We start from the raw sequence: 18275 nt of genomic DNA, 5'->3' as shown, positions 1-18275 counted from the left end.
GATATTGTCAAGTGGACCTTGAAGGCGAACTCGGCAAGTGGAATACAAAAATTCTGTCAATAGGCAGAGATAACGGAGGTATGACTACAAAGCGAGGCACCACCAAAACCGCATACAATACGTTCTAATAGTTTATATAGCCTGTTTTTGTCAGGATAATATGAAAGGCTTTATAATATGCACACGTCATATTATACGCCTCGTGAAAAGCTCGCAGACGGTTTCTAAGGAGCCTCCAGATAAGAATACCGTCGACTTTGCATGAATGCCTTCTGTTAATTAATGCCACCATTCAGTTCATATTAAATTACACAGATTGAATGTGTAGTGTTCAAAGGTAGATGTTTTGAAAAGATTCTTATTAGCAAATAGCACGTTGCCAGCATAAAGAAAGCCTATCGCTGCTGGCTACCCGACTGTACAATAATTAGAAACACTGGCTTCAGGCGTGACTGATTTCAAACTGTGCTTGCCTTGTCACTTGACGAAGAAGCCTAGTCTCCGCTAAAGACTCAACCACCGCCACCACCACCATTACCAAAAAAATAAAAAACACAAAATGAACAACAGTTATTTACAAAATGATTACATTAATTCGACAACGTGAATATGTCTTTTTTGAGGAAGAATTACTTCAACTTAAATCCCCCAAGGTTCCGACTAAAACCGAATAAATTAATTTGATTCTACGTAAGTGATGGCCCGTTTTATTCTACAAGGATCCCTTTTGCATACTCAGACATCATTCAATATGGATTCTCATTTGGGGTAAGCGAGATTTGAATGACTCGCCAGTAAAGAAGTGGCGGTGATACTCGGAATACCAGCAAAAAGGACAGCTGCTCGCATGCATACCTATCTCGTGATAGAACCTGCTGATCTTAGCCGATGAAACTGCGGGAAAAGCATGATGAAAGAAGAAATGAAACGAGGCAGGTACCTTTCTCTATAGGTAAAGAAGGCACGGAAAGAGAAACGAGAGTGCGAGGGATTCTCAGCCGCGCGTCCCAGCCACCCTGGTATTGTGTCACGCCTGTAGATACTTTACTCTGTATAAAGGAACGGCCGAACAATGGTTGGAACATGGAGTGGGGTTGGAACGCGAAAGACATAGAACATGGAAAGACGGAGCTAAGAAAAAACGAACTCAGTGTGAAGACTCATCACTCTGTAAACAACCCGTCCTGCCGGGGCGCATCAGCCGACAACTGCAGCTCAAAAAGGAAGCGTGGATCTAGTTCCACAGGCTATCGGGGAGTTCATAAGATGCCTGGATCTCAGTTCAAGACAATTTTAAATAGTCGAGTTTCAGAGTGATCTAAACTTTGAAAAGTCCAGTTGTCTGACGGTCTAATCTTCGGCAAGTCAAGTTTTGGAATGGTCCAAAGTTTGGATGGACAAGTTTCTGAACAGTCTGAATTTCAAATGGTCAAGTTTCGAAATGATCAATGATGAAACAGTGAATGGTCAAGTTTCTGAAGTCTAAACGTTGAATGATCAAGTTTCTGGTTCTGAACTAACCTGACTTTATGTGATAATGTTTTGGAATGGTCTAAACTTTAAATATCTAAGTTTTTTAGTGATTTGAAGTTTAACTCAATGGATTGATTTAGAATGACGGATTCAATGATAGTCTAAACTTTGAATTCTCCAGTTGTCCGATGGCCTAAACTGCGACGGGTCAAATTTTGAAATGGTCAAACCTTTGGATGGACAAGTTTCTGAACAGTCAGAATGTTAACCTGACTTTGTATGATGATGTTTCGGAACGATCTAAGTTTTAAATATCCAAGTTTTTGAATGATCCGAAATTTAACTCAATGCATTGATTTCTAATGACGGGTTCAATGGTCTTCTCGGGCTGAGAAAATATCTAACGTTAAGTCAACAGAATTGAAGATAGTCAAAAGTTCTTCAATTTCATAATTATCTCAATTTCTTCACCTAAGGTTCCTTCGATGAAGCGGGACCTCTGCGATTAAACAACGCGTTAAAACCAATAGAACAAACGTATCACCGTCTTTTCCCCCTTCCCACGATCATTCTTTCCAACCAAAGCTCGTCAAGTATCAGGTCGAGCGCTATTAAGCACAACCCTCCCGCCACGGTTGACGACAAATTACCACATACAAAACCATTTTGTTTTTACATATCCCCTTTCCACGTAAGCTTACAGAAAGCCATGCAACGTACGTACAGATAAAGACGCAGTTTTCACGTAGCAAAGCACGCACTACAAATTATGTATAACAGGCCAAAAAAGCTCAACTTCACAAAAACTTAGTCCTTAGGTTCAAATTTGAGGAAGGAAGGAAGGCAGATAAACGTGTGAATGATGAAATAGGAGAGAAAACTTCCTCTTTCATATTTGTTCGGGTAACTGCTGCTACTGGCTCTGGCCCGGGTCTTTCGGCGCAGTATTTCCGTGGCGTTAGCAAGTTTATTAAGGCTATTCAGAATACGGCTGTGAGACAGCATTGTGGCTACAATTTAGTCGTATTCATCCTTCTGCGAAGAATGTCTGAATATTTTGAACCCCTCTTAATTGCACTGAGAAAAACTATCGCGTGTCAAACATTGAAATTAACAAAGATTCCACACACTATTCACGATCATTATCAACCAAGCCAGTGGCGAACTGTGATTACGACACCTTAGCGATAAGAAAAAGATTGTTTCAGTCTGAGAAAAACTTTGTGACTCCGACAATTCATTTCTCTCAATGTGTATAACAATGATTTTACGAAACTTGTTTTAATAAAGGCTGAAATGAGTCGGCGTATATATTTTGGTATTACGGATGAAAAGAAGGTATAAAACACATGAAGGTTGATATGGATTTCTCGTTCTGTCATTACGATTGTTGCACACGTTATAGGGTGAGTTATAAGCAAGGTGTACAGTATAAGCCTGTATATTTGAAGCTCTGTAACTGAAAGGAGCGAACAAGTAAGGTTAATTTCATGTGCGAGTAATTCTGAATACGCCATTTTCAAATGGAGGTAATTCCGCCGACAATCCGAGCTTTGATTTCATAGAAGCCTTCAATGAATGACGCGCACCCGCTTCGCTGTGCGCGTGCACGAACCTCTTTTGCATTAAGTAAAGTAAGACAATGCCCCCGTTCTGTCAAGGAGACGAACATTGCGCAGCTACAATATGAAGAAGAAGAAAAAAAAGGAGAAGAAAAAGACAAAGACTATTCTTATATGAATGATGGAAATGACACAGTCCGAACCCCTTGGATTATGATTTGAAATGATTCGTGGTGTTTTTTCGTAACTTGAAACACAACCTGATAAAATCATGATAAAATCAACGCATCTACATTCATTTTCAGTCCCAACTCCAACTTGAAATGATGTCAGAAATCGAAAGATTCACTGATATTCGATTTCCCTTTCGTTGTATACATAGTTGATACCTTCCTAAAAAAAACACCAAATCATTTCTCTTTCAGGAAATATCATTCCATCGCAAGTTTTTCCGTCAAATTAATGGGTGCTACTATCCCTGCCATTGGGCATGGGTAGGGTGTGTATAACATCTTAGACGTCTGCATACAAATCGAGCCATAACCATGAACGACTGAATGCTTTTTAGCTAATGCAGAGAAAAGTGTCCTCGCAGCAGGTGGCAAATCTGCTGAACATCTTGTCAGCCTTTATGCATATCAACGGAAGTTATCAACTACATCCCGAAGTTTCCTTTCATTACGACGACAGAGAAATAAAACCGCTACACCCATTTTCTCTGCGTCACTTCAGTTATAGACTCGATGCAAAGATTTTACAAAAAGAGATAAGGAATATCAATTTCAGCTTTGGATTATTGAGCATCAATGTTCGAAGCACATTCAAAGCACGTCATAAATTCTTTCCCCTTGCCCCGATGAGTTTGTGTTTTGCGTTTGGGGAACACGTGTTACCATATGCACACTAAGGGTGTCGAAGCTCCCATGACAAGGTAGGTAGGTGTCGACGGAACGACGGGTGAAAATCGACGGTAGTGGGTCAGGTTGGCGCCGTGGACGAGGGGTTGGTTGTTCGGGCCTGTTGTGGCAGTCGCTGTCAGCCGGCCGTCACATTTATTAAGAAAAAATTTCGAACACGGCCAAGCCGTAGCTAATTACCGATATAATTGCCCATACGATATGCTATGCCCGTTTATTTTTTACGCTTCCACACGGATGATGATCGTGTGTCGAATCATCGTATCAACGTTTTTTCATCACGTGCAGCTGGCGGTTGTTCCGGTACGATGATCTGTGATCAATACACTCACTTGCGGTCCTTCGAAATTCAAACTGTAAAGGTACGCCTATTATTTAAGGTCATGTAGTACTCCTACCTTTAACGACTGAGCAAACTCACCCTTTTTCTTCCTATTCATTAATTAACAAGCGAATGGAAAGGGTTCGAACTGCGACGGCACATCTCTCTTTGAGGAACCCAGCTTCCCAAATTCCTCGAAGAAAGACTGATGCACCATCGAAATTCGAACCCTTTCCGGTCGTTTGTTTATTCAATACAGGAAGAAAAAGGATGAGCTTACTCGGTCGATAAAGGTAGGAGTACCACATGACCTTAAGAATGCTTCAATTTTTGTGAAACAATACGCAGAGTATATGAAATATTTCGAAGCTTGCGAAATTGCTATGCTGCAATGTTTGGAAACAAGTCGACGAGTTAGCCAGGGAACCCTTTACAAATCGTTCTGTACGTTTGTTTTTATGACGTTACACTTCAACTAGCCTGACATTCATATAATTACTATAATGTAGTACCTACGTACCGACCCGTATATTCTTTGCGATTGTTCCAACAAGCCGCACAACCATTCGTTCGGATATCAAACGAACCCAAAGGGATTAGCTTCAGACCTCTGAAGCCTAGGGCACGTGCCACGGCAGGCGTTTCGAAGTCCTCATCCTCCGACCTCCGACCACCTTCATTGCCTCGTCCTCCCTTCGTTTTAACAATAGAATCGAACAGAGCGTTCACGTTTACGTTGGCGCAAAATGCGTGCAGCCCGCATGTTTATTTTAATCGGTGGTTGGTAAGTGACGTTTTTAATGGAGAAGAGGGTTGGGCTCGCTTGTAATCCGGGTTCGTCGAGGTGGGTATGACGGTCGGGTTGACCGCGATATCACACGAGCCCGTTTTAATTAGCGGATCATGATTCAACTCGCTTAAATGAAACGTCAACCGCCGCAACAACTTTTTCCGAATTCTCCCTTTCAACAAAGCAAATCGTATCTTCAAGTCCAAATAAGACACACGCGTACTTTGCGGATAAATTTCACCGTACGCACCCCCAAATCAATGTCCAAAAAGAATTCACGTTTTACCCTCAAATGTTTGCAAAATTTGAAGAAGAAAAAAAAAAAAAGAAACAAAACTAGCTGGCACCTTCAAAAAAATTACTACATATATACGTAAAAATGCCAATTTCTTTTGTCTTTACATTCTTTCGCTGTTTCGTTTTTAGATTCATTTCTATGCGAACAAATGAAACCTGCGGTATCGAACACTACGCCATTTCTATTGTACTATATATGTATATGACGTACATACATACGTACAACATGCCAAAGTTTTCTGATATTATGTATATACATTTATACATATATATATATATATATATATATATAGATATATACATACATACACATATATATGCATGTATTTCAACCAAGGGGATATTATTTCAAAAGCTTTGAGAGTAATTCCCGCAGCCGCATTGAAGACCGGACGAACACAACAATGGCCGATTTTAATACAGCTCGTACGCGCGGGAGGTAGATTTCACGTGCGTGAAACAAAAGTCATTCGCGTGGCGTAGGAGGATGAGGAATAGAAGAGAAAGAGCGGTGAGAGGAGGTGGAGAGAAGAGAAGAGCGGCGGAGAGGAAGAGGCGTGCAAAAGCGCACACGCAAAGAAAAACAAATGAACGCTGCCTGCCCGAAACAATTGAGGCCTGCTATGCGTGGTATAGGGGTTGCTGGCCTTTTATGTTGCCTTCCCCTTATACCACCCCCACCTTCTTCCCTCCGCTGCCACCCCGTGCCCACGTTATTCGCCGCTCCTCAGTTTCAAATGAGGATTGAAGCGATCACCCTGACGAGTCTTTTATGCGTTTCGCATGCTTTCAAACGCCCAATCCATAAGGACTTCCATTTCTCAAATACGGTTATCAATAACCCGAATAGGAATAACGTACACAGGCAGGCAAATGTGCACGTACGTGCATGTGTATGCGGGTTTTCATAACCATATCGACGTATTGTCCGAAAAATATTTCTAGAATGGGCGCTAATTTTTTCGTAATAAACTTCATGAGATTTCGAAGATTTCCAGAACCCAAAACACAGTTTATTTTTCACATTTTCACAGACTTAGTTAGTAAGTGTGCTAATTCGTTGAGATACTTTATTAGCGTTACATTCGTTTAAAATTTGCAGATTTATCACTTTGTCTCTTCCGCTCTTTAAACATGAATCAATTCGATCAAAGATTCGTCTCAAATTGGGATATAAAAATTAATATTTTTATTGTTTTCTTTTTGCGGCCACCCTGAATTCTGACAAATCAGGATTATTCAAATGTTCCAATCGTCAGAAAATACTTTGATTATTCTTGAACTGAGAAATATATTCTGAATAATATTTTTGTAAAATCTGATTGTTGCCGATTTTATTCTGATAACACTCGTGTAATTCGTACACTCTTGAGATAGATTTCGGTCTTGGAGTTTCAATCATGAAATTGTGGTTCGGGATAAATTTTGCTGAAGATATCAAAATTAAAACTTATTCCACGAACTTTTTCAAAACCAGTCGTCAAGGCCGTAAGGTGATAAAAAGATATTAGAAATTTGATGAAAAATTGATTTTTTATAAACATTTCGTGAAAACTTTTGAAACATTAAGAAAATTTCTAAAAGTATTCAAAACATGCGAACAGATTCAGAACATAATGAGAAACGCAGTGGTAGATTTTATAAGACTCTTTCAGTTTCCAAAATTTATCGAAATGAAGAATAAAGGATGAAATGTCAATTTATCGTAAAATTGATTGCAATTAGGTATTTCCCGTGGTCTTCAACGATCCTCATAATTTCCATTAAATTTATCACGTCCAACTTTCCTATTTAGAAGGCTGATGTGAGTGATTTCAAGCTAAGGTTCACTCTAGGTTTTCAACAATCTCGGTAGCAAAATTTAGAAATTTCTAACGTCAAGTGGAAAATTCCAATCCACAAAAAGGCTATACCTATTTATTCTGCATTGATTCGATATTGGCGGGTAGATAGAAATAATAACAATAGAGAAACTCACGTTGTTGTGGTCCGGATCTGGAAGCTGGAGCATTGTGGTATTTCCAGATCGCCGGTGAGCTGCAGGGTAACAGATTAAACAACTGACCGAGCGCCGGAGCAAACAGCGGATGGATAGGCATACGGATGGATGGATGGATGGATGGATGAATGGATGGTTGGATAGATGGGGTGGCAGCGGGCACTCAGTCAAAACCGAACGTCACTGCAACCCGCGCACTACATATTCCAACAACTCGAGCATGTCACGGCACAAAACTCACAACCGAAATTACGAATTACGATCACCAGCGGCCTCGCGCTAGATATTCGGGCATTATTCAGCCGTCAGATACGTCAAATCCTGCATTTCTAGGTTCGCCGACAGATCATGCACAGAGCACCGGTCATCTCACGCCTATCGCGTTACTCACACGGCGAAAGTATATATGGTTGCGTATTACTGAAAACTGAACACTCTCGAACCACCGTGGAGTCCGAAGGGTCTAGGAATCTTTGAGAATCTGTCCAACAATCCTTGGCGAACATCACTGCACAATAAGGGTCTTAACTTTTCCACGTCATGTATTTGAAATTTTCTTCAGTGATACAGAGTGAAAAAACTCACTAGCTACGGTTGCGACCGTATTTGGTACTTCCGATTGAACGACAGTCGTCTCTTTATTTTCGCACCCACGAAAACGAAGGACCGAATCCTTCGGTAAAGGAATGTCCGAAACGACATCTAAAGCGATCGATCGCTATCGCGTGGCGGATTGATCGCGATGACACCACTCTGCACTAGACGCTGTCACTTTGAGAACACAAGTTCTCGTGTGTTGGAATTAGTTTTGATAAGACGGATAATTGCGTTTAGCACAGCCCGGTAATCCTTTGGGTGATGATCAGTCGACGGTGAGGAAAAAGCACACGAAGAACACCGAGGGGAAAAGATAAGGATAATATGAAGACAAGAAACGAGAATACACAGTGATAAGAATGATAACCGAACGAGGAAGCCTAGAACTAGTTCAATGGCAACAAAGAAGACATGAGTGATCAACTGAGTGGGTGAATAGATGACGGTAAAAGCGAAAGAAATATACTTTTGGAGTTACGGCGCACAGTTTCCACACGTGACAATTGAATCTCCCGCCTGACGGCGCACGGAGCGATATGCGCGCGCACGTTTTGCTCTCCGTCGTACTTCGGTCACGTTACGCGCGGCACTGACTGCGAGACGAACGGAGCTTCGAGCCGCAAGCTCGCGTCCTTGCTTTTCCCCCCGACCGACACCCTCCGACCCATCCGACAGTTATCGGAGTCGCCGGCACTCAGTTGAACACCAGTGCATCAATGATGTGCTCGCGGCATTGTCCGTCTTTTGTTTCGGGTAATTGATACCTTCGAATTTAGTTTCCTCGCTCATTGTCGAAGGCCGCTTATGGGTGTCGAATTATGAGAAGGACCATTTTCTGGTTCGAAATAAGTTCACTTGGGTTACGCACTCAACTTTATCACTCCAACCAACGCGCAGCGGGGTGACACAAGTTTCCCCTTCTACTTTCTTATTTGAGAAATTATGACATTCTATTACCACAGCAACAAACATAAATGTTGAAAAGGAAATTTACTAGCAAGCGTTTATCGTAATAACAAACAATGGAGATCGGTTTGCTTCTCTGTCTCGAGAATGCGCTGCGCAAAAATTGTCTTATCAACAAACTCAAAATGTTCTACTAACCTTTGTTTACTTCATCGCTCAGCTCGATTCAGGTGGTAATGTTTTGAAATAGGTTGTCGAATAGGGTTGTCTTATACTAAAGCGTTGAGTGTCACCTCGCTGACTCTAACTGCCAGTCGTGTTGTTCTGTTTAACCTTGCGGAGCCGATGAAACACTGCGATATTTCGATACTGCAATTGCTGCGGCTGTGACGTGGTCGGAACATTGGTTGTCCCATCTGAAATATTTCAATTCTTAGAAAATTGCGAAGGAGTCTACATGCGAGTGATTTTCGCCACTTGGATTCTCGAAAATTAAAAAATGTTTCAAGCATTCATTAGGTGAAGATGATAACTTGGATAAAATTGTTGGGGATAAAATAATTGTGGTTAGCCTCAAATGAGACTGAAGTCGAAATAACATGTTGATAAAATAGCTTCGGAATAACTGACAGACGAATGTAGAGGAGACCGGGGTCGGTTGAAACGTTTTCCGGAAAATCACTGTTTACCACTACAATTTCAACCAAATGTAATTGATAATACGCTTTAATTGAACCTTAGTTATTTGACTACTAACGTACAAGTTGCATTATATGCATTGCAAAAAATATATGGGGGCAATTTAAAATATCATGTCGTCATATACTTATTTATTGAGACAAAAATTACACAATAATGCGCAACATTCACGTTCTTACTTGATATTCAGTCTCGTTCAATTAAGAACTGAGCTTCAACTGAGCAATAAAATTAGTTACATCATATTTGCGCTAATTTTATGATATATTCGATATTTCAATAGTAAAACCTTAAATCAAATTGAAAGCTAATCAAATCTGACGAAAGTAACAATATTACCTTTTTTACAACAAAACACAACTTTAACAGTTTTGAACCACATGGGATGAAACGTTTCAACCGACCCCGAAAAAATTGTTACTACCGTCCCCGGCACATCTTTTAGACGTTTGTCCACATAACTTCCAAAATAAACATATTGAATAAAAAAAAAAAAATTATGCTGAATTGTACTTCGATAACCAAAGTTCTTGCATTAGAAATTAAAATACTACTACTACTAACATACTACTAACATAGTTCTATAATAAAAAACAAGATAACAGCAACAAAAATACTTTCTTTTGTAAGCAAAAACGCAATAGCCTCTCTTGCCTCCGTATGGTGCACTCGGAGTGCCGCCAAACTTAAACGGGCATGTTCCAACACGAAGCCGCTTAAATATAAAGATTTTGTGCACTCTAAAAGCACTGAGCACCGTTTCACTCACAACAATATTATAGTAGGAATAGTTAAATCGTAATCCCAAGTTGTAAATTAGCTTAAATCGTGCCAATTTAAGGGGCAAAAGGCATTCTTAGATAAATAGGTGCATATTTAAATTGCCAAGTAATATGAATTGCGGAATAATTATAAAAAAAGATAAATAGTTCATAAATAAAAACATTATGGTAATCGTTGTGAAAAAATCTAATCAAGACTTACTGTCCGAAAATGAATTTTGTGTTCTTGGATCAATTATAAGATACGATGATCACAGGCGTTTCATTCTATCGATTGAACTGAAGGTAGCAGTCAATTACACTGCGGGTAGCTATAGCTCTTACATGAGTTATCATATCATCACGCTAAAGTATTTTTTCAATGTCCACGGGTCCGTGACGGTGAGAGTCCTTAACGTTGCGGACTGTTAATTAAAATGAGTGGAATCATGTAAAAACGGAGTACTGGAATCACATTTCAAACTGGATGATAGAGAGTCTTCACGAGCGGTGTAATAAAACATGGATATGAAGAATATTTGACAATTTATTAATTTTGAACTCGATAACTTCGTCGAAACTTCTGTCTAACGAGATGAGAGGTCTGATTCACGACCGCCCCTGATCCATTAACTTTCTCCATGGGCTTGCGAACACTAGTTGCATTTTGTAGGAAATCGTGTAGATGCGACTAATGCATGTAAAATATGTAGACGTACGCCGAAATTGAAACGTTGTAGAGCACTTCTATGGGCGAGGCATCCTCTGGTTACCGACCTTTAACACGTCCCAGCACACTAGAAGTGAGGAACGTCCTGCAGACGAGGCACGACGGGCTTTCCGCCCCTGCAGGATGTGCGTGGCACACCCCGCTACAACTTCGCAGCATTGTTACCGCCACCCCCGATATCATCTCTACGTTGTTGACTCATTCAACGCATTGAAAGGCGTCCTCAATTCCCATCCCCTGCTCCATGGCCGCAACCGCGAAGAATCTATTCCTTTGAATGCGCGGTTTGTAACAGGCGTGTGGCGTGGCTCGCGGTTTTGTACAACGTATGTATGATAAAAGATTGTGACAACGGGCGAAGGGGCGACTGAAGGGGGTTGAAAATCATTTTTTTCGCCTTCTTTATTTCTTTCTTTCATTCATTCTTTCGCATTTTTCCCCCCGGCTTTTTACACTCTTCTTTAAAGAAATTCGACCGAAAGGAATTGTTGGCAGCTAACTTGAGCGCAAAGATTTCGTGGTTACGATTGCTTGAGCACCTCATTGCTTAGGTGAGGAACACTCGTCACACGTCCCACACACAACGCGCAATTTTTAAGAAACACCGCAACGACGGAAGTCTGTAAGGGACGAAACTTTGCAGCAACGTAACATTTCAGGTTATGGAACATGTAAAACACATTGCGCAATATGGTAGGAACATTCAAGCAACATAACTTTGCAAAGTTTGAATTGTTTCAGATACATTTCGCAATGTTGCATGCGGAAAGATTTTAAAGCCATTTCTTTTACGTAAACTAGTAATAATACTATAAATAATATTCTTGCAGAATTACAGTCGTAATGGAAAAATACCGTATAACGATGTTTCTGCAACACTGCGTGCTGCGAAGAATAAGGCAATCCTGTAGCAGTTGCAGGACCCTTGACAATTGAGAATAATAAAATGTGATAACAATGACAGTCGTGGAATTGGGAATAATTATTTGCTCAAAGTTCACCGTTCCATTTAGTCATAGCAGAGAACAACACGACCGCAGACTTAATAATCGTTTCCGGTGGTCCCAGAACTGGCTGTCTTCACTGTCAGTTGCAACTCCGGGCCTCGGTAATGTCTCGTTGTCAACCCGAATTCGCTACAAAAGAAACTTATTGGAAAGTAACCCAGAAGCTCGAATATCCCTTAAAAATGGTCGACCCAAATACAACTGTACACCGAATGAAGATCCATACAATTAAGGATCATTTGTTCTCACATCACTTGTCGAGAGTCATCGAGATTGTAAAACTAAAATTGATTCATAATTGGTAACCGGACACTTTTAGCTGTACGTTAACCGAATTAAACGGTTCTAGGTTCCGAGCTGCAACGGCGGTCATCAGCATAACGCATTAAGCTATTAACCAATTCAAATGAATTTAATTTAACGCCGCTACCCCCGTATGCATCGATATCAGATTACATTCACTCTCATCTCGACAAGCATACAGGGCACTTTCCGGTCCCACTTAAGGAAATTTAGTCCCCCCTCTAGAATAGCGTATGCTTCTCCGATTCAACGATGTATAAGTAGGTATTGAAGGCAAAGTTTCAGTGCAATAAGCCGAGAAAGTAGTTTGAAAATACCTTATAAATTTTTCTTATTGAAATGGACTTTCTTCCGATCGATCACATATCTCACGGTGTTTAAAGCGGGACGGGATTCGTACCGATGAATGGCGATATAGAGGGAATAGGTGTAATTCGTGCGGGAGAAAGAGACTGGCTTATATGGGTGGATGGATTTTTCTTTTGAACAAACAAGCGAGACACGAGGTATATCGTATTAAGAAGACAATTGTTACGGAAAGAATGGCTCCGTAAATGTGATAGCGGGATAAAAGAACATGGAATAAAAACTCGCATCGTGGCTCGTGGAGCTGCGGGTGTAAGAGGGGCGGTAGGGAACGGGGGTGGGGAGGAGCCCTACCTATACATTTAAATAAATAGAGAGTTTCATTATAACTTTCGTGCCCCACGTTACTGTCCGTCTGACAATGCCTGAAACAAAGCACTCCTCCATTGTTTGCGAAATAAAAGACTGCCGCCCCTCAACATGGCCGCCGACGACGCCACACCGTGACGCTACGCGTTCAGTCACACAATCCGCTTCTTCTACCCGAAGCTTCACACGATCTTCCAAGATCTTCGATTTCGTCACGTCTTATTGTCTCAGTCCACAAGCCTTTGACGAATTATTATGGAGTACCCTCACAGGTACGGCATGTCGCTTATCACGCACCACGAAATATTACAGAAACATTCCAGCAACGTGAGTTTTCTAGGTTTGAAATATTTCAGATGTGCGTTGTGCAACGTTTCAGCTATGTTTCAGAAGCATTGCAGCAACGTACCTTCGCAAATTCTGTGATATTTCAGTTACGTTGTCCAACATTTCAGTTACCTTATCCAATATATCAGCTATACACGGAGAGAAAAATCTGAGAAAAATTACCCTGCTGTCTATAATCGTGATGCAAAAGACACCTAATGCAGTTTTTATTGATGTATGTTGTAAAAATTATGGGTTTTTATGAAAAAAATTACTACCTTGCTTAGAAACTATGTATTCCGGCAGCACAAAATGTAAAATTGACGACGCATTTTTCTGATACAGCATGGTAAAAACTCCATTAGGTGTCTTTTACATCACGATTATAGTAACAGCAGGGTAATTTTTCTCAGATTTTTCTCTCCGTGTACATTGCGAAATGTTTCAGCTACATTGTCCAATATTTCAAAAAAATTGCATCGAAGTATATAACTTTGCAAGTTCAGAAATATGTCAGATACGTTGCACAATAATTTTACAATGTTGCATAAACGTTTTAGCAACATGACTTTGCAACGTATGCAATATTTCAGACACACCGTGCAATATTTGAAATATTTACGACACAGGGTGTCAATTCCCGCAACATTTCAGTTGAAATTATAATGTAAAAAAATATTGTAACAATGATTCTGCAATATCGCGTGCTATGCAGTTTATAATATATTCCAATAAAAAGTTGTAAACTCATAATTTTTCAAAGGATAAACCATAATAACAATTACTCGTGTGCTGCACTTGTTAAGGAAATCAGAACTGCATCGCCAACTTGATTCCCGGCATTTACCTACCATACACAACCTGTACACGATGAGGTAAAATTCTGCCGGTTCGTCACCGGTGACTTTCAACGCCAAGCACTTGAGGATAGAGAGGGTGGAGAAGAAAATCAGGAGACGTTTCACTTGTAAAATAGTAACTTCAGAGTATACTAAACGTGTGAGTATATAATAAACCGTGAGGAAAAGGGATTGGCGGAGAAGAGGGAAAGAGAGTGAGAGAGGGCGAAGAGCGGAGAGGTGGCAGCATAGAATCCAAACACAATGGCTGGTAAAATTGAATGCTAGAGTCAACGGCAGGGTCGCGGGTTGCTACGCTGTTGGCACTATTGAACGTAATTATAAATTGGTGTCTTTCAGTTGACGGCAAATGGACGCGTAATGAACCTATGCCGCGCTGTCGAACAACTTCATGATTCTCTCTATATGTACGATTTGTCCTCCGCGGCCCGTTCACCGCACAAGTTCACCACTCGACGCTCGCTCTACGCTACAAATACACACGCGTGTTACGGTCTCTCCACCCCACAAGGCGATTCGCCCTTCCATCCATCGGGCCATATCAGTTTCTACAAGTGAGACCTGGTTCTCTCATGGTTTTCGAAAGCACAATAATCCAAAAACGGACATGGATCTCAACTGATAACTGACCGAGATTGGAACTCTCGTAGTTTGATCATTTCGCAATGGTCATAGATGCCAGTAAGACAAATCAAGTTTTTTAAAATCGCTAGGATCGGTCGTTATATCCAAATATGCTGATGAATCCTCGAATCAGCGAAACCCACGTCATCAATTTCCAGACGACTTCGCTTGTTCAAACAGTTCTGAACAGAACCTGAATTAAGTCGATGTCACTGAACATATTTTACCATTAAGGAGCTGTCCATAAACTACGTAGCTCTATATTGAACACTTTTCAATCCTCCGCATCCATGTCACGTATCGTGGATATTTACCGGACCCCCCGCCCCCCATCAGAAAGACACATGGTTCAAACAAAAAATGTTGTACATTAAAAACTTGGTCACCAAGTAGTTTTTAAAAAAAATTTATTATCCCTAAAAAATCCAAGGAAACAAATGATGAGACTAACCACACATGCAAATCATTATTAACAGGAAAAGAATTCTTCTCAGCTTTTTCGCGATAAGTAAGCTGAATTTCAAGTGTAACTATTACGCAGACACGTCAATGAAACCCGTAACTGCAAAACAGATAATATTCCGCGCATGAAAATGAATCAGAATACGTCAATTATCAAACCACGTATTTCAAGACTGAGACCCCCCTCAACTCGCTACATAGTTTATGGACAGCCCCCAATTTGCAGAACTCAAAGTTTGGAGCATCTGGACTGATGAGATTTTACATTAACATTATCAATCCGAATTTAGACTTGTAATTTCCACCTCCACTACTTATGCACAACGACTGGTATAATCACAGATAAAAATGCATTGTTCACACACGAGAGTACGAATACCATGTGGCGGCGAGCAGTTATAGTGAAATCTGCACGAATTGCAGCGCTGTGAGAGAAGGAGGGAGGGACATGATGGCCGATGCAGCTAGCTATGAAGCGGCGCAATAAAATTTCACTCAATATTCGAACAATAAGCATGCAAATGATCAGACGAAGATCAATAGGTGAACGCCGCCGCGATCAGAATTGCATACTGCCTAGCCTCATTTCTCCGCACCGCAGTAGACAAAAGAGAGCTTCGAGCTTTGGCTGACAATGCCGGTGAACATTTCGTATGCAAACTGAGACCTCGCTCTTACAAATTCGTTGCATTCTGCTGCCCTTTTTCACCCCACCCTGCCTCGTGACGTCGTCGTCCATTCTGCAAATTGCAATCGCCTCTGTTCACCTCCGACTGTCCCTCATTTCGCAAACATTCGCAAATCCGCACTAGACGTCTCAACATGGATTTTACGTGCGTCTTTCCAGTTGGGCGCTTCAGTAGTAATACATTCCAGTTCCTCACATTGATATCTCGACCCAACGACTGCGAAATTTGAGACACACGTGATATTGCCTGATTGCACCGGTCAACGCGAATTTTGAGTCTGGGTTCTAGATGTCAGATTTTGATTTCTTCCACCTAAGTCATAAAAGAAAGAATAGTTTTGTAGAAACCAGATCGATATTTCGGATATTGAGAAAAATTACATAGTTTCTCATACATTTATTGTAAATAACAATTAAACAAACTTCAGTTTTGCATTTGAATCACTATTATTCAAAAATAATATTGTTTCGATTTTTTATTAGATGAATAATTGAAATCATAGATTTTGTTCAGTTTTGAAACAGCACTCTTCTGGCTGCAAAATCAAACTTTTTAGAAAAATTGTAATTTTCATCTGTTTAATATCACGTAACACGGATTGTGCTAGCAAAATTATTAAATCGTTATATCATTTCTTCCAAGACTACAAAGCAAACTTCAAGTGGGGTGTACATATTTTTTCATTGTTTCGATGCTTAACAAATAAAAAAAAAAATAACCAACTCACCCGAACACGAATGAAAATTTTTATTGTTAAATATTACTTTGTACTTCTTTGTGACATCTTACTTACAAAAAAATGTAGATTCGACCAGCAAATTCGTATGTACCAAACGAAATTCACTATCTGACTTGCGAAAATTAGACGAACGGTAATTCACAAGGTTAAATAATAAAAAAAAAAAACTATACATTCATCCAAATCATGCCCGTAATTCCGTTGCATACAAATGTTGACTCTATCAACGTTGTGCATTGCATGCATAAGACGGCTGTTGTAATATCGTGCGAGGCAGGGTGAAAACCCGAAGAGATAAAGGCGGCCCAGGGGCTATGGGATAGAACAACGCGCCTCGGTGGCAACGTCTTAATATATCTGACGTGGATTAGCGTAAGATTTGCCTAAGAATAGAGGGATCACTTCGGGATTCTAATTAAACGGAAAACACAGCTTCGTTACGCCATAGCAGCATCAGCATCAGCAGCCACACCGCGGGTCATGCTTCTTTACAATAGCACCCCGTGACTTTAGTCGCCTACCCGCATTGCCGCCCCCCCGAATTACGTTGGCTGAAATATGTCCGCAGGAATACGAGGCACACGTAGGTACCCTAAAACCCGCACGTGTCGTATATCTTGCACGTAAGACATGCGCGAGAGCTGATCACACATGCGATCGATTCTAAATCCAGAATAACAGTTTTAAGGCTTGTCGTAATAAAATTAATATGTCAACATTGACCGAGCCGCGACAATAGGAGGTGCGGAGAGATAGCGCCCACTGCTGCACGCCAGCAGCCACATATTTTTATGTCATCCTGTTATACGAGGGGGCATTGTTGTCCGGTAGACAAAAGCAAATGTGACGGAAAAATTGGGCTGCGGCATTATCGGATGGTAGAAATGTCACTAGGAATATGGGTATTCTTTAAAAATTGCGCGGGCGCGTCCTCGCTCTCTCATTATAGGTGAAAACTACTTCAATTGTCAGTTCAATAAATTGTTTCGAAATTAACTGTCACTTTTTTCGGTAAATGGGTGAAAAATAAAAGGTACAGAGTGACAAGGTAACCGCAAAAACTGTTGCGGGGTGATCTTTTATGGTTGCTGGGAATGCAAGGAAAAGGCGGAAACTACTTTAGCCCCGTTGATCTGTTGGCGGGGGGGAATTGGCTCGGCAACGATAAACTATTGAATAGAATTGAGAGTTGAGGGCCGAACGCGGTAGGTAGTCTGAAGGGCGGGGAGGGGGGCAGCAGATTATCGAGCATCACTTGTTGGGAAGAATAAGCAACCACCAACCGTCATTTAACTTTAACGCTTCAACTGCCCCGCGGTGAGCAACGGGTATCCGCCGGTAGGTCGAGGGCTGTTCATGCTAATTAAACGTAGACTCGGTTCTGATCCGTCTAGGTATTTTTTTACTCCTTGTGAGAACACTGCCGAGTTCATTAATTGACCGGAGTACCAAGTATAGCGATTTGATACGGAGCTTTTGTCCAGCGTACGTGCCGTCCCTGCGACGATACGTTCAATTTTTTGCTCCAGATTCGAA

At 40.9% G+C, this 18275-nt stretch overlaps 1 protein-coding gene across 7 annotated transcripts in view; it reads right to left on the bottom strand.

The window, feature by feature from the left end:
• LOC124297388 (transcription factor Sox-2) overlaps positions 1–8526 on the bottom strand; it is a 307639-nt gene extending 299113 nt beyond the window's left edge. For all 7 annotated transcript variants that reach the window (XR_006906591.1, XR_006906592.1, XR_006906593.1 and 4 more), the window contains exon 1: positions 7340–8526. The gene's annotated coding sequence lies outside the window, so the exon portion shown is untranslated. The remainder of the gene's footprint in view (positions 1–7339) is intronic.
• Between the last annotated feature and the right edge of the window lie 9749 nt (positions 8527–18275).

This window comes from Neodiprion virginianus, chromosome 2, assembly GCF_021901495.1.
Source record: "Neodiprion virginianus isolate iyNeoVirg1 chromosome 2, iyNeoVirg1.1, whole genome shotgun sequence".
Taxonomy (NCBI): Eukaryota; Metazoa; Arthropoda; class Insecta; order Hymenoptera; family Diprionidae; genus Neodiprion; species Neodiprion virginianus.
This window is presented reverse-complemented; position numbering and strand designations above follow the sequence as displayed.